Source organism: Hippoglossus stenolepis, chromosome 2 (genome assembly GCF_022539355.2).
Source record: "Hippoglossus stenolepis isolate QCI-W04-F060 chromosome 2, HSTE1.2, whole genome shotgun sequence".
NCBI classification, from domain to species: domain Eukaryota; kingdom Metazoa; phylum Chordata; class Actinopteri; order Pleuronectiformes; family Pleuronectidae; genus Hippoglossus; species Hippoglossus stenolepis.
The window spans coordinates 27786842-27812454 of record NC_061484.1 but is presented as its reverse complement, the minus strand read 5'-3'; the positions used below and the strand labels follow the sequence as shown (position 1 = coordinate 27812454).

General features: G+C 42.5%; 1 protein-coding gene and 3 long non-coding RNA genes across 5 annotated transcripts in view; 3 read left to right on the top strand and 1 right to left on the bottom strand.

Annotated features, from left to right (window-relative positions):
- The window catches only part of LOC124852592 (B-cell receptor CD22-like), a 483032-nt gene that overhangs the window by 316135 nt on the left and 141284 nt on the right, over positions 1 to 25613 (bottom strand). The gene's annotated exons all lie outside the window — the stretch shown is intronic.
- On the top strand, positions 3932 to 4491 carry LOC124852642. The gene is made up of 2 exons (XR_007033060.1): positions 3932 to 4083; positions 4368 to 4491. It is a non-coding gene; the product is annotated as an uncharacterized LOC124852642 (long non-coding RNA).
- Positions 4808 to 6104, top strand: LOC124852641. 2 transcript variants are annotated; one of them, XR_007033056.1, is made up of 3 exons: positions 4808 to 4996; positions 5142 to 5681; positions 5801 to 6104. It is a non-coding gene; the product is annotated as an uncharacterized LOC124852641 (long non-coding RNA). The 2 variants fall into 2 exon arrangements; XR_007033057.1 differs by having other exon boundaries at positions 4850 to 4910; positions 5312 to 5681.
- Positions 6980 to 8456, top strand: LOC124852647. Its single transcript, XR_007033067.1, has 3 exons — positions 6980 to 7079; positions 7364 to 7992; positions 8206 to 8456. It is a non-coding gene; the product is annotated as an uncharacterized LOC124852647 (long non-coding RNA).

Here is a 25613-nt window from a genome sequence, read left to right as displayed (position 1 = left end):
TGGCCGATCAGGAACAGAGTACAGGGGCTCAGGAGGACGGCACCTTGGCCGCTCAGGGACAGAGTACACAGCTCAGGAGGACGGCACCTTGGCCGATCAGGAACAGAGTACAGGGGCTCAGGAGGACGGCACCGTGGCCGATCAGGAACAGAGTACAGGGGCTCAGGAGGACGGCACCTTGGCCGCTCAGGAACAGAGTACAGGGGCTCAGGAGGACGGCACCTTGGCCGCTCAGGGACAGAGTACAGGGGCTCAGGAGGACGGCACCTTGGCCGATCAGGAACAGAGTACAGGGGCTCAGGAGGACGGCACCTTGGCCGATCAGGGACGGAGCACGGGAGCTCAGGAGATGACCGCCGCTTCTGCAGCTGTCCCGAAACATGAAGGGGCGCAGACCTCAGCCCTGGACGTGGGGCAGGAACCAGAGTCGCAGCTGCCGGGACCCCCGACGCTGGAACAGGAGTGGCGTCTGCCGGGACCGTCCGGCGCAGAACAGGAACTGGGACTGGCGTGGTTGCTGCCGGGACCCCCGACGCCGGAACAGGAGTGGCGTCTGCCGGGACCGTCCGGCGCAGAACAGGAACTGGGGCCGGCGTGGTTGCTGCCGGAACCCCCGACGCCGGAACAGGAGTGGCGTCTGCCGGGACCGTCCGGCGCAGAACAGGAACTTGAAGAAGCACTGCGAGGACCCCCGACGTCGGAACAGGAGTGACGTCAGCCGGGATTCTCCGGCGCGGGACAGGAACTGGAAGAGACGCTGCAGGATCCCGACGCCTTACAGGAGTGACGTCAGTCGGGATTCTCCGGCGCGGGACAGGAACTGGAAGAGACGCTGCCAGGATCCCCGACGGAACAGGAGTGACGTCAGCCGGGATTCTCCGGCGCGGGACAGGACTGGAGGAGACGCTGCGAGGATCCCGACGCCGGAACAGGAGTGACGTCAGTCGGGACGTCAGTCGGGACCCTCCGGCGGGACAGGAACTGAAGGAGACGCTGCGAGGATCCCGACGCCGGAACAGCAGTGACGCCAGCCCGGGACTCTCCGGCCGAACAGGAACTGGAGTATACGCCGCGAGGACCCGGACGCCGGAACAGGAGTGACGCCAGCCGGGACCCTCCGGCGCGACACGGAACTGGAAGAGACGCTGCGAGGATCCCGACGCCGAACAGGAGTGACGTCAGCCGGGACGCTCCGGCGCGAGACAGGAACTGGAAGAGACGCCGCGAGGACCCCCGACGTCGGAACAGGAGTGACGTCAGCCGGGACCCTCCGGCGCGGGACAGGGACTGGGAGAAACGCTGCGAGGATCCCCGACGTCGGAACAGGAGTGACGTCAGCCGGGACCCTCCGGCGCGGGACAGGAACTAGAAGAGACGCTGCGAGGATCCCCGACGCCGGAACAGGAGTGACGTCAGCCGACCCTCCGGCGCGGAACAGGAGGGAACTGCGGCCCAGCCAGGACAGGGGAAGGCTGCGGCCCAGCCAGGACAGGGGAAGGCTGTGGCTCAGCCAGGACTGGAGGTGAGGGGTTCCTGTTGTGGGCGCCCCCTCTCCGACGTCTGCCACCCCCAGCAGAGACTTTCTCCCTAAGGCTGCGGGGTCCTCCAAACGCCAGGCGGCTTCCCACGTATGGGTTTGTGGATGAGGCTGGAGGGTGGTGCCTGTGAACAGGCCAGAGAGGCGGGGGGTTGCTGCTCCGACCTCTGCCACCCACAGCAGAAGCTTTCTGGAGGCTGCGGGGTCCTCCCCGAGCCAGGCGGCTTCCCACGTACGGGTTTGAGGATGGGACTGGAGGGTTGAGGAATTCTTGAAGTCTGTCCCTCACCTCCACGAGGTACGGGACGAAATGGCTCACCCAAGGGCGGTCTCTCAGCCATACCTCCACAACAGAGATCTCCTCCAGGGTCTCTGCTTGGTGCTGGGTGCCCGGTGAACCCAGCTTGTCCACCAGACAATCCAAATAATAAACTTGTTCGTGAAAAAAACTAATCTCTGCTGGGTCCATATCTTTGGTCGGATCGTTCTGTCACGGTGTGGGGGGCAGTTGGACCCAGACGCAGAGTTTAAACTTACAAAGGTATAATTTTAATCAAAACGAATCTTTAACAAACCAAACTGGGAGCACAAAGGGAAAAATACAGGAAGCTTACACGGGGGTGCAGAGGTGCAGAGGCTCAGGAGACACGGGATACAGAAGTACAGGGATAGCAGGGCAGGAGATCCGGACAGGAGGACAGGACAGGACAGGAGATTAGGACGGGTATACGGGTAGACACGAGAACACATACGACCAGAGACATACGACGACGATCCGACCAGGACAAAGGGAAGAACCGAGGCTTAAATACAGACACACAGGAAAGGCAGGGGCAATTTGACACAGGTGTAACACATGAGGACTGGTGCAGACAATCACAGACAGGAAGTGAAGAAAGAACACACAAGCAACAGAGACTACAAAATAAAACACGAAACAGAACACGGAGTGTGAAAACATGAAACAGGAGGAGATACTAAATAACTGAAAACACCTTGGAAATGGTGGAACCTAAGCACTGGAAAATATTAAACCCTGACATTGCCTTGAATATGGCCATAAATATGACTATTTCCTTGTCTGAAAGTATTCCTTGTACTCAAATAAATACAAGTACTAAACAGCACAGTCAGCATGCCTATCGCTCCTGCAAATATTTCACAATAAAAACACTTTTTAAACAAAAGAAGGGATTCTGTCAAAAGAATCTGTCAAAGAATGCTGGAGTGCTTTATTTTGAAACGCACGCAGAAAGTGGTTTTAACGTTTTAAAATGCATGTTTGGGACATAAAATCAACAGATAAACATTAAAACTCAGGTGAAAGATAATTTTCTCAGTTTACTGTTCAGTGAAACACAATGTTTATCTGTATATGACAGAAACCTATTTAAAACACTTCCCGAACCCGTTTCAAAGTAAAAGCACTCCAGCCTTTCACTTTCTGAATCCATTCATTTGTTCTAACGGGGCTTTGATTGTTATCGATGGACTGGAAGATGCAGGTCTTCAGACCGTAGAGTCCTGGTGTTTAGTTTAGTACATAAACCAACTGGTTTCGAAGGCAATGCAGTCGATAAACCAGCAGCTCCGCCGCCAGTAGCCGACACTCGCTTGAACAACAGACAACTGACACACAGCTGATCTGCGCAACCGCAGCCAGTGAGTCCAGAGAGTGCTGGGATCGACAGTGAAGATGTGAGATCGACGGTAGATCGCGATCGACGGGTTCAGAGTCTGATCTATAGCGAGAGTTGATATGACAGTTATAAAGTTGAGAGAAGAGGGAGTTGACTCGTACAGGAGGTGTAACTGCTGATGGACTGAAGAAAACACAATGATCCACTGCAACAAGGTTTAACCAAACAGCCAGAGAACACAAAATGATTGTCCTATTTTAATTTATCTTCAGCGTGACTTTAAACAATATTTTGGTTTCAGGTAACATCAAACTTATTTTGAGAACTTTTTATTTCATTTTACCACAGCTATTTCTGTTAGATTTCGTGAGGTTTCATGTTTCTCAGTTCATCCGTGTTTATATTTTGTCTGATCTTTCTTGATCTTTTATCCACAGGTTCCTCTCTCAGTCACAAAGTCCAGCAGAGTCCAGCTAACATTTACAACAAACCAGCAGAAACAGCCAAAATCATCAATTAACAAGTCGCAACCCCCCATGATGTCAACCATTGGTTTGTGAAATACCTTCTTGAAACCACCATCTTTATTTTTCCCTTTTGAAACCAGAAGCAGCCATACAGGAGCAAGACTTAGAGCCTACACCTGCCATTGAATGAGAGTTGCTGTTAATCACATGGTTTCCAGGCCCCATTGCATACAGTGCTTTTTCATCTATTTGAAAGGGTGAGGTGATGTGATAGAGGATGATGTGTGTACGGGTTACCAGGAAACAGAGGTGTGACTTAAGAAGAACAGCATATGCAGCCATGAAACACACCACAGATGATCGTTCCTAAAGTCAGCCATGAAAGACAACAAGATGATCACACTCTTCTACATAACCTTTAATATCGTACTGGTCTCAGGTAATGAAATAACGTTCAGAGATAATCTCAAACTACTGCGTTCCTTAATGTTTAAACTCAAAGGGATGGAACAAAAACACTAGGGAAATACAAAATGATTGTCCTGTTCATTTACTAGATTCTGCTTATAGGTAATATAAACACAATTGTTAAAGAAATCTTTATTCATGTCTTTATTTACTATGTAATCTTGCAGGTGCACTGCCAGTGACAATTTGAATCTGTTTTTCAAAGTGTTCATGCTCATATTGTAGTTAAATGCTTCATTTATCTTTTTTCCACAGGTTCCTCTCTCAGTCACAAAGTCCAGCAGAGTCCAGCTAACATTTACAAGAAACCAGCAGAAACAGCCAAAATCAGCTGTTCACACAGTATTGACAACTATGATCGAATCTTCTGGTACAAGCAGATAAATAACACACAGCTTCAGTTCCTAGGATACATGGTAGGTAACTCTGGAGTTTCAGAGCCTGGATCTGGTGTGAAAATAGACGGGAACGCGAATAAAGATAAGACGAGCACATTAACAATCGAAGGACTGAACCTGAACAGCAGTGCAGTGTATTTCTGTGCTGCTAGTTTACACAGTGAAACACATCATCTGCTGCTCAGTACAAAAACCTGCACATGAAGTTCTTTCATCAGCTGCCAGCCCCTTACACACGTACCCTCCTCTCATTAGGTGGCAGTATTTGTTCTTTCTATTACTCTGAACTGTGGCGAGAGTTGATATGACAGTTATAAAGTTGAGAGAAGAGGGAGTTGACTCATACAGGAGGTGTAACTGCTGATGGACTGAAGAAAACACAATGATCCACTGCAACAAGGTTTAACCAAACAGCCAGAGACCACAAAATGATTGTCCTATTTTATTTTATCTTCAGCGCGACTTTAAACAATATTTTGGTTTCAGGTAACATCAAACTTATTTTGAGAACTTTTTATTTTATTTTACCAAAGCTATTTCTGTTAGATTTCGTGAGGTTTCATGTTTCTCAGTTTTTTAATTCATCAGTGTTTGTATTTTGTCTGATTCTTTCTTGATCTTTTATCCACAGGTTCCTCTCTCAGTCACAAAGTCCAGCAGAGTCCAGCTAACATTTACAACAAACCAGCAGAAACAGCCAAAATCACCAATTAACAAGTCGCAACCTCCCATGATGTCAACAATTGGTTTGTGAAATACCTTCTTGAAACCACCATCTTTATTTTTCCCTTTTGAAACCAGGAGCAGCCATACAGGAGCAAGACTTAGAGCCTACACCTGCCATTGAATGAGAGTTGCTGTTAATCACATGGTTTCCAGGCCCCATTGCAAAAAGTAATTTTTCATCTGTTTGACTCTAAATGGGACCATCATGCTATAATGAGGAAGACTTGGAACCTGCGATTGAGACTGTAAACTCCTTAGGAAAATGGTCTATGCCAGTTTAACCACCATGAAAACACAGACAGATTTACATGTGGTGACACTCCCACCTTCAACTCTTCATGACGCTGTAACATACGAGGACTCAAACACTTTCTGACTGACATGGAAATTACCAGCATCAAACAAGACCTTCTCATATCATGTGTCCTTTTTCTGTGGACTACAGGTAATATACAATACAAATCTACCACTTAATATTAAAACTTTACATCAAATTAAGAATGTTCTTATTTACTTGATCTTTCTGTTTTTGTTTGTTGATAACGTGACGGTAATTACACACAGGTCTGTCTGATGGCAACGAGGTCACCCAAACACCCATACTGTGGAAAGACACGGGTGAAAATGCAACAATACACTGCAGCCACACCAAGGGTTCCACCTTTTTCCAGATGTACTGGTACAGGCAGCTCCCGGGAGAGACGCTGAACCAAATACTGTTTATGTCTTCAAACAAAAAACGTGAATATGAACCTGGATTCAGTGAAGGGAAGTTCTCAGCCACCAAGCCTGATACGTACAGTGGGACATTGACAGTAAAGAATCTGGTGCAGGATGACAAAGGCTTGTATTTCTGTGCAGTCAGTAAACACAGTGACACACACTCACAGGGTAGATGAACAAAAACCCCAGTGCAATGCCAGCACTCCTCCATCCTTCTCTCTCACATGCTTTAGGGGGACCTCAAGCATCATAAATACTCCCAGTTGCTTTTTCATTTCCTGCCAGACTTTTGAATACAGCTGCAGGATCAAACGTCACAAACTGCAGCGACACTCCCATCAACAACTCTTCAGATCTCTGCAACTAACCTGACAGTTACACACACTTGATCCAACATGGTCGCCTCAGCTCTTTGACAATGTTTGGAAGAAAGGTGAATGACAATAAGAAGTTGTTGTTTCACAGAGTTCACCTATGGCTTTGGTGATGACAGAGTTTTAGATTCGTCTACTTTAACATTTCCATTAACTGTTATACACAGGTTTTACCGGTGGAAGCGATGTCACATAAAACTCTACACTATGGAAAAGACAAAGGTTAAAAGTGGGACAAGACACTGCAGCCACAGCAAGGGGGTCAAACACTAGCAGATGTACTGGTTCAGTCATTATTACATTTAATAGAGGCATTGTCATTTTGTTATAAAAGAGGTAAGTATTCTTTCTGTTGGTGTAAAACATTGTTAAACTCTTTGTCCCTATTTTAATTCCATTAACCTTTCAACACAATCCCATCCGACTTTTAGCAGGAAAGCAAGAGTGCTGGAAAAGCTCTTATTATGAAAGTTAATTCTTGACTATTAAAACAATGGTTCGACAAAATAAGAGTTTAGGGCCACTCAGTGGACCCTCAGTACACAGCACAGCACAGCAGTCATACGAGGTGGTACAGGAAGAGGATGATGTGTGTACGGGTTACCAGGAAACAGAGGTGTGACTTAAGAAGAACAGCATATGCAGCCATGAAACACACCACAGATGATTGTTCTTAAAGTCAGCCATGAAAGACAACAAGATGATCACACTCTTCTACATAACCTTTAATATCGTACTGGTCTCAGGTAATGAAATAATGTTTAGAGATAATCTCAAACTACTGCGTTCCTTAATGTTTTAACTCAAAGGGATGGAACAAAAACACAAAGGAAATACAAAATGATTGTCCTGTTCATTTACTAGATTCTGCTTATAGGTAATATAAACACAATTGTAAAATAAATCTTTATTCATGTCTTTATTTACTATGTAATCTTGCAGGTGCACTGCCAGTGACAATTTTAATCTGTTTTTCAAACTGTTCATGCTCATATTGTAGTTAAATGCTTCATTTATCTTTTTTCCACAGGTTCCTCTCTCAGTCACAAAGTCCAGCAGAGTCCAGCTAACATTTACAAGCAACAAGAAGAAACAGCCAAAATCAGCTGTTCACACAGTATTGACAGCTACGATCGAATCCTCTGGTACAAGCAGATAAATAACACACAGCTTCAGCTCCTGGGATACATGTTTGGAAACAAGGAATACCCAGAGCCTGGATCTGGTGTGAAAATGGACGGGGGCGCGAATAAAGATAAGACGTGCACATTAAAAATCGAAGGACTGAACCTGAGCAGCAGTGCAGTGTATTTCTGTGCTGCTAGTTTACACAGTGAAACACATCATCTGCTCCTCAGTACAAAAACCTGCATATGAGGTTCTTTCATCAGCTGCCAGCCCCTTACACACGCACCCTCCTCTCATTAGGGGGCAGTATTTGTACTTTCTGTTACTCTGAACTGTAGCGAGAGTTGATATGACAGTTATAAAGTTGGGAGAAGAGGGAGTTGACTGATACAGGAGGTGTAACTGCCGATGGACTGAAGAAAACACAATGATCCACTGCAACAAGGTTTAACCAAACAGCCGGAGAACACAAAATGATTGTCCTATTTTATTTTATCTTCAGCGTGACTTTAAACAATATTTTGGTTTCAGGTAACGTCAAAATTATTTAGTGAACTAATTTTTATTGTTTCCTGAATTTATTTTTCAAGATTTGTTTGTGTACATTAAGTCTCTCAAAATTATTTTGAGAACTTTTTATTTTATTTTACCAAAGCTATTTCAATTTGATTTTGTGAGGTTTTATGTTTCTCTGTTCATCCGTGTTTATATTTTGTCTGATCTTTCTTGATCTTTTATCCACAGGTTCCTCTCTCAGTCACAAAGTCCAGCAGAGTCCAGCTAACATTTACAAGAAACCAGCAGAAACAGCCAAAATCACCAATTAACAAGTCGCAACCTCCCATGATGTCAACCATTGGTTTGTGAACTACCTTCTTGAAACCACCATCTTATTTTTCCCTTTTGAAACCAGAAGCAGCCACACAGGAGCAAGACTTAGAGCCTATACCTGCCATTGAATGAGAGTTGGTGTTAATCACATGGTTTCCAGGCCCCATTGCAAAAGTAATTTTCATCTATTTGACTCTAAATGGGACCATCATGCTATAATGAGGAAGACTTGGAACCTGCGAATGAGACTTTAAACTCCTTAGGAAAATGGTCTATGCCAGTTTAACCACCATGAAAACACAGACAGATTTACATGTGGTGACACTCCCACCTTCAACTCTTCATGACGCTGTAACATACGAGGACTCAAACACTTTCTGACTGACATGGATATTACCAGCATCAAACAAGACCTTCTCATATCATGTGTCCTTTTTCTGTGGACTACAGGTAATATACAATATAAATCTACCACTTAATATTAAAACTTTACATCAAATTACTCATGTTCTGATTATAGTTGATCTTTCTTTTTTTGTTTGTTGATAACGTGACGGTAATTACACACAGGTCTGTCTGATGGCAACGAGGTCACCCAAACACCCATACTGTGGAAAGACACGGGTGAAAATGCAACAATACACTGCAGCCACACCAAGGATTCCACCTTTTTCCAGATGTACTGGTACAGGCAGCTCCCGGGAGAGACGCTGAAGCAAATACTGTTTATGTCTTCAAACACAAACCGTGAATATGAAACTGGATTCAGTGAAGGGAAGTTCTCATCCACCAAGCCTGATGCGTTCAGTGGGACATTGACAGTAAAGAATCTGGTGCCGGATGACAAAGGCTTGTATTTCTGTGCAGTCAGTAAACACAGTGACACACACTCACAGGGTAGATGAACAAAAACCCCAGTGCAATGCCAGCACTCCTCCATCCTTCTCTCTCACATGCTTTAGGGGGACCTCAAGCATCATAAATACTCCCAGTTGCTTTTTGATTTCCTGCCAGACTTTTGAATACAGCTGCAGGATCAAACGTCACAAACTGCAGCGACACTCCCATCAACAACTCTTCAGATCTCTGCAACTAACCTGACAGTTACACACACTTGATCCAACATGGTCGCCTCAGCTCTTTGACAATGTTTGGAAGAAAGGTGACTTACAATAAGAAGTTGTTGTTTCACAGAGTTCACCTGTTGCTTTGGTGATGACAGAGTTTTAGAGTCGTCTACTTTAGCATTTCCATTAACTGTTATACACAGGTTTTACCGGTGGAAGCGATGTCACATAAAACTCTACACTATGGAAAAGACAAAGGTTAAAAGTGCGACAAGACACAGCAGCCACAGCAAGGGGGTAAAACACTAGCAGATGTACTGGTTCCGACAGCTGCCAGGGGAGGGGATGAAGCAAATACAACCCGGCCACATAAATAGGAAAATGGCTTCAGTGAGCAAAAACAGAGAAGAGTTGTGGTCGGACTGCATCTATGACGGTGCAGAAGCTGCAGCCTGAGGACAGGGGGGTGGATTTTTGTGCTGTGAGTCAACACAGTGATCCAGGCGACTTAGGAAGCTCCACAAAATCCCAAATCTCAAGGTCAGTGAATAGAAGATGACAGTGTCTTTGATAAACTACACAGAGTACTGAGTATTTGTAATTGCACCTGAAGATTTTGGTTCATTGAATATTACATTTAATAGAGGCATTGTCATTTTGTTATAAAAGAGGTAAATATTCTTTCTGTTGGTGTATAACATTGTTAAACTCTTTGTCCCTATTTTAATTTCATTAACCTTTCAAAACAATCCCATCTGAATTTTAGCAGGAAAGCAAGCGTGCTGGAAAAGCTCTTATTATGAAAGTTAATTCTTGACTATTAAAACAATGGTTTGACAAAATAAGAGTTTAGGGCCACTCAGTGGACCCCTCAGTACACAGCACAGCACAGCAGTCATACGAGGTGGTACAGGAAGAGGATGATGTGTGTACGGGTTACCAGGAAACAGAGGTGTGACTTAAGAAGAACAGCATATGCAGCCATGAAACACACCACAGATGATCGTTCCTAAAGTCAGCCATGAAAGACAACAAGATGATCACACTCTTCTACATAACCTTTAATATCGTACTGGTCTCAGGTAATGAAATTAACTGTTATACACGGGTTTTACCGGTTAAAGCGATGTCACATAAAACTCTACACTATGGAAAAGACAAAGGTTAAAAGTGGGACAAGACACAGCAGCCACACCAAGGGGGTCAAACACTAGCAGATGTACCAGTTCATTCATTATTACATTTCGATCCAACATGGTCGCCTCAGCTCTTTGACAATGTTTGGAAGAAAGGTGAATGACAATAAGAAGTTGTTGTTTCACAGAGTTCACCTGTGGCTTTGGTGATGACAGAGTTTTAGATTCGTCTACTTTAACATTTCCATTAACTGTTATACACGGGTTTTACCGGTGGAAGCGATGTCACATAAAACTCTACACTATGGAAAAGACAATGGTAAAAGTGCGACAAGACACAGCAGCCACAGCAAGGGGGTCAAACACTAGCAGATGTACTGGTTCCGACAGCTGCCAGGGGAGGGGATGAAGCAAATACAACCACCCACATAAATAGGAAAATGGCTTCAGTGAGCAAAAACAGAGAAGAGTTGTGGTCCGACTGCATCTTTGACGGTGCAGAAGCTGCAGCCTGAGGACAGGTGGGTGGATTTTTGTGCTGTGAGTCAACACAGTGATCCAGGCGACTTAGGAAGCTCCACAAAATCACAAATCCCAAGGTCAGTGAATAGAAGATGACAGTGTCTTTGATAAACTACACAGAGGACTGAGTATTTGTAATTGCACCTGAAGATTTTGGTTCATTGATTATTACATTTAATAGAGGCATTGTCATTTTGTTATAAAATAAGTAAATATTCTTTCTGTTGGTGTAAAACATTGTTAAACTCCATCTTTGTTCCCTTTTAAATTCCATTAACCTTTCAACACAATCCCCTCCTAATTTTAGCAGGAAAGCAAGAGTGCTGGAAAAGCTCTTATTATGAAAGTTAATTCTTGACTATTAAAACAATGGTTTGACAAAATAAGAGTTTAGGGCCACTCAGTGGACCCTCAGTACACAGCACAGCACAGCAGTCATACGAGGTGGTACAGGAAGAGGATGATGTGTGTACGGGTTACCAGGAAACAGAGGTGTGACTTAAGAAGAACAGCATATGCAGCCATGAAAACACACCACAGATGATCGTTCCTAAAGTCAGCCATGAAAGACAACAAGATGATCACACTCTTCTACATAACCTTAATATCGTACTGGTCTCAGGTAATGAAATAATGTTCAGAGATAATCTCAAACTACTGCGTTCCTTAATGTTTTAACTCAAAGGGATGGAACAAAAACACTCAGGAAATACAAAATGATTGTCCTATTCATTTACTAGATTCTGCTTATAGGTAATATAAACACAATTGTTAAAGAAATCTTTATTCATGTCTTTATTTACTATGTAATCTTGCAGGTGCACTGCCAGTGACAATTTTAATCTGTTTTTCAAAGTGTTCATGCTCATATTGTAGTTAAATGCTTCATTTATCTTTTTTCCACAGGTTCCTCTCTCAGTCACAAAGTCCAGCAGAGTCCAGCTAACATTTACAAGCAACAAGAAGAAACAGCCAAAATCAGCTGTTCACACAGTATTGACAGCTACGATCGAATCCTCTGGTACAAGCAGATAAATAACACACAGCTTCAGCTCCTGGGATACATGTTAGGTAACTCTGGATACCCAGAGCCTGGATCTGGTGTGAAAATGGACGGCAGCGCGTATAAAGATAAGACGAGCACATTAACAATTAAAGGACTGAACCTGAACAGCAGTGCAGTGTATTTCTGTGCTGCTAGTTTACACAGTGAAACACATCATCTGCTGCTCAGTACAAAAACCTGCACATGAGGTTCTTTCATCAGCTGCCAGCCCCTTACACACGTACTCTCCTCTCATTAGGTGGCAGTATTTGTTCTTTCTATTACTCTGAACTGTAGCGAGAGTTGATATGACAGTTATAAAGTTGAGAGAAGAGGGAGTTGACTCATACAGGAGGTGTAACTGCTGATGGACTGAAGAAAACACAATGATCCACTGCAACAAGGTTTAACCAAACAGCCGGAGAACACAAAATGATTGTCCTATTTTATTTTATCTTCAGCGTGACTTTAAACAATATTTTGGTTTCAGGTAACTTCAAAATTATTTTGAGAACTTTTTATTTTATTTTACCACAGCTATTTCTGTTAGATTTTTTGAAGTTTCATGTTTCTCAGTTTTTAAATTCATCAGTGTTTGTATTTTGTCTGATCTTTCACGATCTTTTTTCCACAGGTTCCTCTCTCAGTCACAAAGTCCAGCAGAGTCCAGCTAACATTTACAAGAAACCAGCAGAAACAGCCAAAATCAGCTGTTCACACAGTATTGACAGCTACAATCAAATCCTCTGGTACAAGCAGATAAATAACACACAGCTTCAGCTCCTAGGATACATGTATGGAAACAAGGAATACCCAGAGCCTGGATCTGGTGTGAAAATGGACGGGAACGTGAGAAAAGATCAGACGTGCACATTAACAATTGAAGGACTGAACCTGAACAGCAGTGCAGTGTATTTCTGTGCTGCTAGTTTACACAGTGAAACACATCATCTGCTCCTCAGTACAAAAACCTGCACATGAGGTTCTTTCATCAGCTGCCAGCCCCTTACACACGTACCCTCCTCTCATTAGGAGGCAGTATTTGTACTTTCTGTTACTCTGAACCAGTGATCACCAACCTTTTCGAGCCAAAGATCACTTTTAAATTCCAAACGTAAGCTGAGATCTACCACCCTGATGTCTTCCAAAAAACCCACTTAGGAGGGTCATATTTATTAGTTTTTGCATTTTCTGTTAAAGGCTGAATGTACAAGCATAAATATACACAAAGAAAAGCAGTTGTGCAACTTTATCTATTCAATGCACAATATTCACATTAATATCAATTCATATTTACAGCATCTGTTCAGTGCACAATATTTAGCTTCAGTTCAACAATATGTTCTGCAGAGGAGCTGCTGCTGCAGCACAATGTTTTTACATAGGCTTTGCCTTGAATATGGCCATAAATATGACTATTTCCTTGTCTGAAAGTATTCCTTGTACTCAAATAAATACAAGTACTAAACAGCATGAAGCCGTGCGTCTATCGCTCCTGCAAATATTTCACAATAAAAAACACTTTTTAAACAAAAGAAGGGATTCTGTCAAAAGAATCGCTGGAGTGCTTTTATTTTGAAACGCACGCAGAAAGTGGTTTTAACGTTTTAAAATGCATGTTTGGGACATAAAATCAACAGATAAACATTAAAACTCAGGTGAAAGATAATTTTCTCAGTTTACTGTTCAGTGAAACACAATGTTTATCTGTATATGACAGAAACCTATTTAAAACACTTCCCGAACCCGTTTCAAAGTAAAAGCACTCCAGCCTTTCACTTTCTGAATCCATTCATTTGTTCTAACGGGGCTTTGATTGTTATCGATGGACTGGAAGATGCAGGTCTTCAGACCGTAGAGTCCTGGTGTTTAGTTTAGTACATAAACCAACTGGTTTCGAAGGCAATGCAGTCGATAAACCAGCAGCTCCGCCGCCAGTAGCCGACACTCTGTCGTTTGAACAACAGACAACTGACACACAGCTGATCTGCGGCGCAACCGCAGCCAGTGAGTCCAGAGAGTTCTGGGATCGACAGTGAAGATGTGAGATCGACCGGTAGATCGCGATCGACGGGTTCAGAGTCTGATCTATAGCGAGAGTTGATATGACAGTTATAAAGTTGAGAGAAGAGGGAGTTGACTCGTACAGGAGGTGTAACTGCTGATGGACTGAAGAAAACACAATGATCCACTGCAACAAGGTTTAACCAAACAGCCAGAGAACACAAAATGATTGTCCTATTTTAATTTATCTTCAGCATGACTTTAAACAATATTTTGGTTTCAGGTAACATCAAACTTATTTTGAGAACTTTTTATTTTATTTTACCACAGCTATTTCTGTTAGATTTCGTGAGGTTTCATGTTTCTCAGTTTTTTAATTCATCAGTGTTTATATTTTGTCTGATCTTTCTTGATCTTTTATCCACAGGTTCCTCTCTCAGTCACAAAGTCCAGCAGAGTCCAGCTAACATTTACAACAAACCAGCAGAAACAGCCAAAATCATCAATTAACAAGTCGCAACCCCCCATGATGTCAACCATTGGTTTGTGAAATACCTTCTTGAAACCACCATCTTTATTTTTCCCTTTTGAAACCAGAAGCAGCCATACAGGAGCAAGACTTAGAGCCTACACCTGCCATTGAATGAGAGTTGCTGTTAATCACATGGTTTCCAGGCCCCATTGCATACAGTGCTTTTTCATCTATTTGACTCTAAATGGGACCATCATGCTATAATGAGGAAGACTTGGAACCTGCGATTGAGACTGTAAACTCCTTAGGAAAATGGTCTATGCCAGTTTAACCACCATGAAAACACAGACAGATTTACATGTGGTGACACTCCCACCTTCAACTCTTCATGACGCTGTAACATACGAGGACTCAAACACTTTCTGACTGACATGGATATTACCAGCATCAAACAAGACCTTCTCATATCATGTGTCCTTTTTCTGTGGACTACAGGTAATATACAATACAAATCGACCACTTAATATTAAAACTTTACATCAAATTACTCATGTTCTTATTATAGTTGATCTTTCTTTTTTTGTTTGTTGATAACGTGACGGTAATTACACACAGGTCTGTCTGATGGCAATGAGGTCACCCAAACACCCATACTGTGGAAAAACACGGTTGAAAATGCAACAATACACTGCAGCCACACCAAGGATTCCAACTTTTACCAGATGTACTGGTACAGGCAGCTCCAGGAGAGACACTGAAGCAAATACTGTTTATGTCTTCAAACACAAACCGTGAATATGAACCTGGATTCAGTGAAGGGAAGTTCTCAGCCACCAAGCCTGATACGTACAGTGGGACATTGACAGTAAAGAATCTGGTGCCGGATGACAAAGGCTTGTATTTCTGTGCAGTCAGTGAACACAGTGACACACACTCACAGGGTAGATGAACAAAAACCCCAGTGCAATGCCAGCACACCTCCATCCTTCTCTCTCACATGCTTTAGGGGGACCTCAAGCATCATAAATACTCCCAGTTGCTTTTTGATTTCCTGCCAGACTTTTGAATACAGCTGCAGGATCAAACGTCACAAACTGCAGCGACACTCCCATCAACAACTCTTCAGATCTCTGCAACTAACCTGACAGTTACACACACTTGATCCAACATGGTCGCCTCAGCTCTTTGACAATGTTTGGAAGAAAGGTGACTTACAATTAGGGCTGAACGATTAATTGCATTTGCGATAAAATCGCGATATGATAAAACGCGATTTTCTAACCGCAACGTGCGCGATTACAATGTGCGAAAGAGAGTAGGGCACTGGGCTGCATCAACATTTCATGCTGCCCTTTAACCTGTTACAATGGCCTCTGGCTCAACGGAACAGTCAGAAACTGACACAACTGAGACTTTAGTCACGAAGAGGAACAGCACGTCGGTGGTGTGGAATTATTTTGGCTTCAAAAAAGATGATGCTGCGCATTGTCAGGTGTTGTGCAGAGCATGCCGTGCTACCGTTGCTACTTCACGGGGTAACACTACAAACTTGTTCCAGCACTTAAAAAAATACCATAAAACCATGTACGACAGTTGTATGGCCAAAATGCCGAGCACCAGTGCGCCAGACAAGCCAAATACCTCATGACAGGGATCACTGACCGAAATGTTTGATCGTGTCACTCCATATGACCGCAATTCAAAACAGCACGTTGAAATCACTCTGGCGATAACCGACTTCATAGCTAAAGATATGGTGCCTCTCAGCACGGTGACCAAGCTTGGGTTCACGGCATTGATAAATACGCTTGATAAACGGTACAGTATACCCTCCCGTACATACTTCAGTCAGACTGCCATACCGGAGCTGTACAAAAAGTGCAAAGAGAAAGTTGCCGCGGAGCTTAAAACGGTGGAGTTTTTGCTACTACTACTGATATGTGGTCAAGCCGCACATCTGAGCCTTACCAGAGTCTTACAGTCCATTCTATTGATGAAGATTTCAACCTCAAAGCTCACTGCCTACAAGCTGCGTACTTCCCAGACGACCACACAGGGAAAATATTGCAGCCGGCCTGGAGAGGGCTTGCCAGCTGAGATCTCCACGAGGAGAAACACGTCGGCATCACGACGGACAACGCGTCAAATATGTTGCTGGCTGCACGGCTTAATGAATGGACGAGGGTCCAGTGTTTTGGGCACAGATTACATCTTGCCATTGGTAAGTTATAATGTCGGTGTGTGTGTGTGTGTGTGTGTGTGTGTGTGTGTGTGTGTGTGTGTGTGTGTGTGTGTGTGTGTGTGTGTGTGTGCAAGAGAGAGAGATTCACCAATTTACAGAAATCAGTGTAGGCCTATAGTATAAAAATCGAATGTGTTGATTAGTAATCAGGAAGCTGAATATACAAATATATAAATTATGTTGAGTTGTGGAAAGTGGGTGGGATGAAAGAAATTCATACTTCCCCATTCCTTTTCGAATATGTAAATTGAAATATGTGTTTTGATTTTATGTGCTTATATGTCTGTCTGTGGTGGAATGCCCACCTGCATTTATTTTATTTTTTTTACATGTTCGAAATAAACACACAAACTGTTTATGTGTTGTGTGTGTGTGAGATAGAGAGAGGACAGGGGTGTGGATGTGTGTATTTCAGAATGACAGAGAATGTGAGTGTGTAATGGTGATAGCCTTGTATCACAAAACCCAAATTGTTTGTAATACACTACTTTTTATTTCTTTCAGAAAATGCACTCAAAGATGACAGAGTGTCAAGGGCAACAGCACTGTGCAGGAAGCTGGTGGGGCACTTTTCCCACAGTTGGAAGAAGAAGGCAGCACTGACGGAGGCACAGAGGGATCTCAAACTCCCTGAGCACAACCTCATAACTGAGTGCTCAACAAGATGGGGATCTAAAGAAATGATGATTGTCAGGGTGCTTGAACAGGCCAAAGCCATTTCTCAGGTATTGTCTGGTGATCGATACGCATGCTCCCTCATCCCAACCTGGCAGGATATTGACGTGTTGGAGTCAATTCACAAGGCACTGCATCCTCTACTGGAATTTACAGATGCTCTTTCTGGAGAGGAATATGTGAGCATCTCCTACCTCAAGCCAGTTCTCCACCTTTTTGCCACATCAGTCCTGGCTGAAGATGCTGAGGACACTGACCTGACTAAATCAATAAAAACCAAAGTCCTAGCATACCTCAATAACAAATATGGAAACCCAAACATCCAGGAACTTTTGGATGTTGCCTGTTTCCTGGACCCTAGGTTCAAAACACAGTTCATCAGTACTGACAACATCCCTGCCATCAAGACCCGACTGAAGACAGAGATGGTAGACTTAGCAAAACGTACATATCATCGGGTAAATGATAATTATGTATTTCACAAAAACTCCATCTCCAGCTTTGTTCCCATTTTAGTTTCATTAACCTTTCAACACAATCCCCTCCGGATTTTAGCAGGAAAGCAAGAGTGCTGGAAAAGCTCTTATTATGAAAGTAAATTCTTGACTATTAAAACAATGGTTTGACAAAATAAGAGTTTAGGGCCACTCAGTGGACCCCTCAGTACACAGCACAGCAGAGCAGTCATACGAGGTGGTACAGGAAGAGGATGATGTGTGTACGGGTTACCAGGAAACAGAGGTGTGACTTAAGAAGAACAGCATATGCAGCCATGAAACACACCACAGATGATCGTTCCAAAAGTCAGCCATGAAAGACAACAAGATGATCACACTCTTCTACATAACCTTTAATATCGTACTGGTCTCAGGTAATGAAATAATGTTCAGAGATAATCTCAAGCTACTGCGTTCCTTAATGTTTAAACTCAAAGGAATGGAACAAAAACACAAAGGAAATACAAAATGATTGTCCTGTTCATTTTCTAGATTCTGCTTATAGGTAATATGAACACAATTGTTAAAGAAATCTTTATTCATGTCTTTATTTACTATGTAATCTTGCAGGTGCACTGCCAGTGACAATTTTAATCGTTTTTTCAAAGTGTTCATGCTCATATTGTAGTTAAATGCTTCATTTATCTTTTTTCCACAGGTTCCTCTCTCAGTCACAAAGTCCAGCAGAGTCCAGCTAACATTTACAAGCAACCAGCAGAAACAGCCAAAATCAGCTGTTCGCACAGTATTGACAGCTACAATGCAATCCTCTGGTACAAGCAGATAAATAACACACAGCTTCAGTTCCTAGGATACATGGTAGGTAACTCTGAACTTCCAGAGACTGGATCTGGTGTGAAAATGGAAGGAGCGCGAATAAAGATCAGACGAGCACATTAACAATTGAAGGACTGAACCTGAACAGCAGTGCAGTGTATTTCTGTGCTGCTAGTTTACACAGTGATCACATCATCTGCTGCTCAGTACAAAAACCTGCACATGAAGTTCTTTCATCAGCTGCCAGCCCCTACAAAAACCTCACCATCACACAGTTGTCATCTTTGTATCAAAGCTCACATGACTCTTGCACCTGGAGTAAAACATTCTAACCTCTCAAAGATCAGAGATTGTAATAGGAGGTCCTTTCTGTGGAGTAACGTCACAACTCTTCATGACGCTGTAACATACGAGGACTCAAACACTTTCTGACTGACATGGAAATTACCAGCATCAAACAAGACCTTCTCATTTCATGTGTCCTTTTTCTGTGGACTACAGGTAATATACAATACAAATGGACCACTTAACATTAAAACATTACATCAAATTAAGAAGGTTCTTATGATAGTTGATTTTATTTTTGTTTGTTGATAACGTGGCGGTAATTACACACAGGTCTGTCTGATGGCAACGAGGTCACCCAAACACCCATACTGTGGAAAGACACGGGTGAAAATGCAACCATACACCGCAGCCACACCAAGGGTTCCACCTTTTCCAGATGTACTGGTACAGGCAGCTCCCGGGAGAGACGCTGAAGCAAATACTGTTTATGTCTTCAAACACAAACCGTGAATATGAACCTGGATTCAGTGAAGGGAAGTTCTCAGCCACCAAGCCTGATGAGTTCAGTGGGACATTGACAGTAAAGAATCTGGTGCAGGATGACAAAGGCTTGTATTTCTGTGCAGTCAGTGAACACAGTGACACACACTCACAGGGTAGATGAACAAAAACCCCAGTGCAATGCCAGCACTCCTCCATCCTTCTCTCTCACATGCTTTAGGGGGACCTCAAGCATCATAAATACTCCCAGTTGCTTTTTGATTTCCTGCCAGACTTTTGAATACAGCTGCAGGATCAAACGTCACAAACTGCAGCGACACTCCCATCAACAACTCTTCAGATCTCTGCAACTAACCTGACAGTTACACAGACTTGATCCAACATGGTCGTCTCAGCTCTTTGACAATGTTTGGAAGAAAGGTGACTTACAATAAGAAGTTGTTGTTTCACAGAGTTCACCTGTTGCTTTGGTGATGACAGAGTTTTAGAGTCGTCTACTTTAACATTTCCATTAACTGTTATACACAGGTTTTACCGGTGGAAGCGATGTCACATAAAACTCTACACTATGGAAAAGACAAAGGTAAAAGTGTGACAAGACACAGCAGCCACACCAAGGGGGTCAAACACTAGCAGATGTACTGGTTCCGACAGCTGCCAGGGGAGGCGATGAAGCAAATACAACCCCCACATAAATAGGAAAATGGCTTCAGTGAGCAAAAACAGAGAAGAGTTGTGGTCCGACTGCATCTTTGACGGTGCAGAAGCTGCAGCCTGAGGACAGGGGGGTGGATTTTTGTGCTGTGAGTCAACACAGTGATCCAGGCGACTTAGGAAGCTCCACAAAATCCCAAGGTCAGTGAATAGAAGATGACAGTGTCTTTGATAAACTACACAGAGGACTGAGTATTTGTAATTGCACCTGAAGATTTTGGTTCATTCATTATTACATTTAATATAGGCATTGTCATTTTGTTATAAAAGAGGTAAATATATTTTCTGTTGGTGTATAACATTGTTAAACTCTTTGTCCCTATTTTAATTCCATTACCCTTTCAACACAATTCCCTCTGAATTTTAGCAGGAAAGCAAGAGTGCTGGAAAAGCTCTTATTATGAAAGTTAATTCTTGACTATTAAAATAATGGTTTAACAAAATAAGAGTTTAGGGCCACTCAGTGGACCCCTCAGTACACAGCACAGCAGAGCAGTCATACGAGGTGGTACAGGAAGAGGATGATGTGTGTACGGGTTACCAGGAAACAGAGGTGTGACTTAAGAAGAACAGCATATGCAGCCATGAAAACACACCACAGATGATCGTTCCTAAAGTCAGCCATGAAAGACAACAAGATGATCACACTCTTCTACATAACCTTTAATATCGTACTGGTCTCAGGTAATGAAATAATGTTCAGAGATAATCTCAAACTACTGCGTTCCTTAATGTTTAAACTCAAAGAGATGGAACAAAAACACTAGGGAAATACAAAATGATTGTCCTATTCATTTACTAGATTCTGCTTATAGGTAATATAAACACAATTGTTAAAGAAATCTTTATTCATGTCTTTATTTACTATGTAATCTTGCAGGTGCACTGTCAGTGACAATTTTAATATGTTTTTCAAAGTGTTCATGCTCATATTGTAGTTAAATGCTTCATTTATCTTTTTTCCACAGGTTCCTCTCTCAGTCACAAAGTCCAGCAGAGTCCAGCTAACATTTACAAGCAACCAGCAGAAACAGCCAAAATCAGCTGTTCACACAGTATTGACAGCTACGATCGAATCTTCTGGTACAAGCAGATAAATAACACACAGCTTCAGCTCCTGGGATACATGTTAGGTAACTCTGAAAACCCAGAGACTGGATCTGGTGTGAAAATGGACGGGAGCGCGAATAAAGATCAGACGTGCACATTAACAATTGAAGGACTGAACCTGAGCAGCAGTGCAGTGTATTTCTGTGCTGCTAGTTTACACAGTGAAACACATCATCTGCTCCTCAGTACAAAAACCTGCACATGAGGTTCTTTCATCAGCTGCCAGCCCCTTACACACGTACCCTCCTCTCATTAGGTGGCAGTATTTGTAGTTTCTGTTACTCTGAACTGTAGCGAGAGTTGATATGACAGTTATAAAGTTGAGAGAAGAGGGAGTTGACTCATACAGGAGGTGTAACTGCTGATGGACTGAAGAAAACACAATGATCCACTGCAACAAGGTTTAACCAAACAGCCAGAGAACACAAAATGATTGTCCCATATTATTTTATCTTCAGCGTGACTTTAAACAATATTTTGGTTTCAGGTAACGTCCAAATTATTTTGAGAACTTTTTATGTTATTTTACCAAAGTTAGTTCAATTAGATTTTGTGAAGTTTTATGTTTCTCAGTTTTTAAATTCATCAGTGTTTGTATTTTGTCTGATGCTTTCTCGATCTTTTTTCCACAGGTTCCTCTCTCAGTCACAAAGTCCAGCAGAGTCCAGCTAACATTTACAAGCAACCAGCAGAATCAGCCAAAATCAGCTGTTCACACAGTATTGACAACTATGATCAAATCCTCTGGTACAAGCAGATAAATAACACACAGCTTCAGCTCCTGGGATACATGTTTGGAAACAAGGAATACCCAGAGACTGGATCTGGTGTGAAAATGGAAGGGAACGCGAATAAAGATCAGACGAGCACATTAACAATTGAAGGACTGAACCTGAACAGCAGTGCAGTGTATTTCTGTGCTGCTAGTTTACACAGTGAAACACATCATCTGCTCCTCATTACAAAAACCTGCACATGAGGTTCTTTCATCAGCTGCCAGCCCCTTACACACGTACCCTCCTCTCATTAGGTGGCAGTATTTGTAGTTTCTGTTCCTCTGAACTGTAGCGAGAGTTGATATGACAGTTATAAAGTTGAGAGAAGAGGGAGTTGACTGATACAGGAGGTGTAACTGCTGATGGACTGAAGAAAACACAATGATCCACTGCAACAAGGTTTAACCAAACAGCCAGAGAACACAAAATGATTGTCCTATTTTATTTTATCTTCAGCGCGACTTTAAACAATATTTTGGTTTCAGGTAACGTCCAAATTATTTTGAGAACTTTTTATGTTATTTTACCACAGCTATTTCAATTAGATTTTGTGAAGTTTTATGTTTCTCAGTTTTTAAATTCATCAGTGTTTGTATTTTGTCTGATCTTTCTCGATCTTTTTTCCACAGGTTCCTCTCTCAGTCACAAAGTCCAGCAGAGTCCAGCTAACATTTACAAGCAACCAGCAGAATCAGCCAAAATCAGCTGTTCACACAGTATTGACAACTACAATCAAATCCTCTGGTACAAGCAGATAAATAACACACAGCTTCAGCTCCTGGGATACATGGTAGGTAACTCTGAATACCCAGAGACTGGATCTGGTGTGAAAATGGACGGGAGCGCGAATAAAGATCAGACGTGCACATTAAAAATCGAAGGACTGAACCTGAGCAGCAGTGCAGTGTATTTCTGTGCTGCTAGTTTACACAGTGAAACACATCATCTGCCCTCAGTACAAAAACCTGCATATGAGGTTCTTTCATCAGCTGCCAGCCCCTTACACACGCACCCTCCTCTCATTAGGGGGCAGTATTTGTACTTTCTGTTACTCTGAACTGTAGCGAGAGTTGATATGACAGTTATAAAGTTGGGAGAAGAGGGAGTTCACTCATACAGGAGGTGTAACTGCTGATGGACTGAAGAAAACACAATGATCCACTGCAACAAGGTTTAACCAAACAGCCAGAGAACACAAAATGATTGTCCTATTTTATTTTATCTTCAGCATGACTTTAAACAATATTTTGGTTTCAGGTAACATCAAAATTATTTAGTGAACCAATTTTTATTGTTTCCTGAATTTATTTTTCAAGATTTGTTTGTGTACATTAAGTCTCTCAAAATTATTTTGAGAAATTTTATTTTATTTTACCACAGCTATTTCAATTCGATTTTGTGAGGTTTTATTTCTCTGTTCATCCGTGTTTATATTTTGTCTGATTCTTTCTTGATCTTTTATCCACAGGTTCCTCTCTCAGTCACAAAGTCCAGCAGAGTCCAGCTAACATTTACAAGAAACCAGCAGAAACAGCCAAAATCACCAATTAACAAGTCGCAACCTCCCATGATGTCAACCATTGGTTTGTGAACTACCTTCTTGAAACCACCATCTTTATTTTTCCTTTTGAAACCAGAAGCAGCCACACAGGAGCAAGACTTAGAGCCTACACCTGCCATTGAATGAGAGTTGCTGTTAATCACATGGTTTCCAGGCCCCATTGCATACAGTGCTTTTTCATCTGTTTGACTCTAAATGGGACCATCATGCTATAATGAGGAAGACTTGGAACCTGCGATTGAGACTTTAAACTCCTTAGGAAAATGGTCTATGCCAGTTTAACCACCATGAAAACACAGACAGATTTACATGTGGTGACACTCCCACCTTCAACTCTTCATGACGCTGTAACATACGAGGACTCAAACACTTTCTGACTGACATGGAAATTACCAGCATCAAACAAGACCTTCTCATATCATGTGTCCTTTTTCTGTGGACTACAGGTAATATACAATACAAATCTACCACTTAATATTAAAACTTTACATCAAATTACTCATGTTCTTATTATAGTTGATCTTTCTTTTTTTGTTTGTTGATAACGTGACGGTAATTACACACAGGTCTGTCTGATGGCAACGAGGTCACCCAAACACCCATACTGTGGAAAAACACGGTTGAAAATGCAACAATACACTGCAGCCACACCAAGGGTGTCTCCTTTTACCAGATGTACTGGTACAGGCAGCTCCCGGGAGAGACGCTGAAGCAAATACTGTTTATGTCTTCAAACACAAACCGTGAATATGAAACTGGATTCAGTGAAGGGAAGTTCTCAGCCACCAAGCCTGATACGTACAGTGGGACATTGACAGTAAAGAATCTGGTGCCGGATGACAAAGGCTTGTATTTCTGTGCAGTCAGTGAACACAGTGACACACACTCACAGGGTAGATGAACAAAAACCCCAGTGCAATGCCAGCAGTCCTCCATCCTTCTCTCTCACATGCTTTAGGGGGACCTCAAGCATCATAAATACTCCCAGTTGCTTTTTGATTTCCTGCCAGACTTTTGAATACAGCTGCAGGATCAAACGTCACAAACTGCAGCGACACTCCCATCAACAACTCTTCAGATCTCTGCAACTAACCTGACAGTTACACACACTTGATCCAACATGGTCGCCTCAGCTCTTTGACAATGTTTGGAAGAAAGGTGACTTACAATAAGGAGTTGTTGTTTCACAGAGTTCACCTGTTGCTTTGGTGATGACAGAGTTTTAGAGTCGTCTACTTTAACATTTCCATTAACTGTTATACACGGGTTTTACCGGTGGAAGCGATGTCACATAAAACTCTACACTATGGAAAAGACAAAGGTTAAAAGTGTGACAAGACACTGCAGCCACAGCAAGGGGGTCAAACACTAGCAGATGTACCGGTTCATTCATTATTACATTTAATAGAGGCATTGTCATTTTGTTATAAAAGAGGTAAATATTCTTTCTGTTGGTGTATAACATTGTTAAACTCTTTGTCCCTATTTTAATTCCATTAACCTTTCAACACAATCCCTCCGAATTTTAGCAGGAAAGCAAGAGTGCTGGAAAAGCTCTTATTATGAAAGTTAATTCTTGACTATTAAAACAATGGTTTGACAAAATAAGAGTTTAGGGCCACTTAGTGGACCCCTCAGTACAACACAGCACAGCAGTCATACGAAGTGGTACAGGAAGAGGATGATGTGTGTACGGGTTACCAGGAAACAGAGGTGTGACTTAAGAAGAACAGCATATGCAGCCATGAAAACACACCACAGATGATCGTTCCTAAAGTCAGCCATGAAAGACAACAAGATGATCACACTCTTCTACATAACCTTTAATATCGTACTGGTCTCAGGTAATGAAATAATGTTCAGAGATAATCTCAAACTACTGCGTTCCTTAATGTTTAAACTCAAAGAGATGGAACAAAAACACTAGGGAAATA